Source organism: Peromyscus californicus, unplaced genomic scaffold (genome assembly GCF_007827085.1).
Source record: "Peromyscus californicus insignis strain IS unplaced genomic scaffold, ASM782708v3 Scaffold_5__1_contigs__length_169319896, whole genome shotgun sequence".
In the NCBI taxonomy this organism is placed as follows: Eukaryota; Metazoa; Chordata; class Mammalia; order Rodentia; family Cricetidae; genus Peromyscus; species Peromyscus californicus.
Genome location: NW_026294573.1, coordinates 150,916,907 through 150,919,821, shown reverse-complemented (window position 1 = coordinate 150,919,821; position 2,915 = coordinate 150,916,907). Strand labels below are relative to the sequence as shown.

Sequence of the window (2,915 nt, the reverse complement as noted above, 5' to 3'; positions counted from 1 at the left end):
ATATGTAGGGCACTAATCCCACTTACTAATTCTGCTCAAAACCTTGTGACTTTTCAATGTCCCTGCTATTCTGGCTATAGGAAGATGTACCCATAGACCTCCTGATAAACTTACAGTTACCCACCTAATTCCTAAAATCACTTTGAGATGCCCCAGATGTCTCAGGGTTCTACACAAAAGAAAGTGAAAGACAATTTTTGAGTAATTTTAAGAACTCCACAGATAACTTAAATTACATAAATAAAAGGCAAAAGTAAGAGACTAATGGGACAGTCCAGATACCTTATGATCAGAACCAACAATGTCCTTTCATGAGAGCTTATGCCAGTCCTAGAATCCATATGCTGTATTAGGATCCTGTACATGTGCAGCTCAGGGTCTTGCGTCTTATGTCATCAGGGGGTGCTGGTGACCACATATGTGTTGCATGGTCACTCAATCTGCTAGACATGGCCCATATTGAACTGGAGTTGGAAGAGGAGATTCTGGTCTCAAAATGGAGGGCCATGATCCAAAGGAACCAGAACAGTTGAAGAAGCTGTTCATTGGTGGTCTGAGCTTTGAAACCACAGAAGATAGCTTAAGAGAACATTTTGAGAAATGGGCACACTTACAGACTGTGTGGTAATGAGAGATCCCCAAACAAAACGTTCCAGGGGCTGTGGTTTTGTGACCTACTCTTGTGTTGAAGAGGTGGATGCTGCAATGTGTGCTTGGCCACACAAGGTTGATGGGCATGTGGTGGAGCCAAAGAGAGCTGTTTCTAGAGAGGATTCTGTAAAGCCTGCTGCCCATTTAACCGTGAAGAAAATTTTTGTCGGTGGTATTAAAGAAGATACAAAAGAATATAATCTGAGAGACTACTTTGAAAAGTATGGCAAGATTGAAACCATAGAAGTTGTGGAAGACAGGCAGAGTGGAAAAAAGAGAGGATTTGCTTTTGTAACTTTTGATGATCATGACACCATTGATAAAATTGTTGTTCAGAAATACCACACTATTAAAGGGCGTAACTGTGAAGTGAAAAAGGCCCTTTCTAAACAAGAGATGCAGTCTGCTGGATCACAGAGAGGTCGTGGAGGTAGGTCATGGAGGAGACTTTGGAGGTGGTGGAGGTAATTTTAGTCGTGGTGGAAACTTTGGTGGAAGAGGAGGCTATGGTGGTGGAGGTGGTGGCAGCAGAGGTAGTTACGGAGGTGGTGATGGTGGATATAATGGATTTGGAGGTGATGGTGGCAACTATGGTGGTGGACCTGGTTACGGTAGTAGAGGAGGTGGTGGACCAGGATATGGAAACCAAGGTGGTGGATATGGTGGTGGTGGAGGAGAATATGATGGTTACAATGAAGGAGGAAATTTTGGTGGAGGTTACTATGGTGGTGGTGGGAACTATAATGACTTTGGAAATTGCAGTGGACAACAACAGTCAAATTACGGGCCCATGAAAGGGGCAGTTTTGGTGGAAGAAGCTCGGGCAGTCCCTATGGTGGTGGCTATGGATCTGGTGGTGGTAAGTGGTGGATATTGTAGCAGAAGGTTTAAAAAAAAATAGAAGTAGAAAAGGGCTACAGTTCTTATCAGGAGAGAGAGCGAGGAGTTGTCAGGGAAGCTGCAGGTTACTTTGAGACAGTCATCCTAAATGCATTAGAGGTACTGTAAAAATCTTCCACAGAAGGAGCGATGATCCATAGTCAGAAAAGTTACTGCAGCTTAAACAGGAAACCCTTCTTGTTCAGGACTGTCATAGCCACAGTTTGCAAAAAGTGCAGCTATTGATTCATGCAATGTAATGTCAATTAGATGTACATTCCTGAGGTCTTTTTATCTGTTGTAGCTTTGTCTATTTCTTTTTCTTTTCATTACATCAGGTATATTGTCATGTATATTGTGGTAGTGGTACCAGGAATAAAAAATTAAGGAATTTTTAACTTTTCAGAAAAAAAAAAAAAGGTGGACATGGAGCCCACCCTCTCTCTCTGCTCTGCTCCATGCTTCCCTCCCCTACCAGGCCTGGCTCTCCTCTCTTTCTCCCCCCTCCCCACTTTCCCTCCTAATAAAGCTCTAAAACTAGCACTGGGTTCTGTCATGACTGTGACCTTTCCACGTGGTAACCAGCGCCTCCACCAGTGCCGCCACTAGCTCCGTTTACCTATCAGTGAGTACACATCCTCCATGTCACCTCATTCTAGAGACATGGCCTGAGCAAGCTGCTTCTTGTAAAATACCTTTCATTACCCTGAGCTGCAAAGTTTTCAACTCTAGATAAATGTTAATTAACTCGTGAAAAATTTAAATATCTTCATGTATGATTGGGGAGGTAGCTCAGTCAGGAAGGCGCATGAGGACCTGGGTCCATTGTTAAGCACCCAAAACTGATCATGGTGATATGCACCTGCTGTCCCAGTGCTGGGAGACAGAGGCAGGAGAATATCTGTGGCTTGGTGCCCAGCCAACCCTAGCTGAATTGGAGAACCCAAGTTCTAGTGAAGAGGCCTAGTCTCAAAAGACAAGGTGAAGAATGACTGAGGAAAAAATCTGAAGTAGACCTCTGGCCTCCATGTGCACAAACACACAAGCATGCATGCACCACCACCACCACCACCACCACCATACACACACACACACACACACACACACACACACACACACACACACACACACGCAAACACACGGACTTGCAATTATCCCCCATAATGCATATGTAAACCACACCCATAGAGTATATAATAATCCTCTGGGAACTGAGGGTGTCTTTCTGAGATTCTAGGGTCCACACTAAAGTGGCTGCATGTGAGTCCTGGGTCTAAAACACAAGGAACTCTTGAGTTCCTTTTTCTATTTCCAAAGGATGCCTGTTGGGTTGACTTTTTGTCTTCTCTGCTGGAGGGTCTTCACCTCTAATCAGGCATTAGCAT

General features: G+C 44.1%; 1 pseudogene; it reads left to right on the top strand.

The window, feature by feature from the left end:
- Nucleotides 1-398: 398 nt before the first annotated feature.
- On the top strand, nucleotides 399-1,552 carry LOC128097073 (heterogeneous nuclear ribonucleoprotein A3-like; annotated as a pseudogene).
- The last annotated feature ends 1,363 nt before the right edge of the window (nucleotides 1,553-2,915 follow it).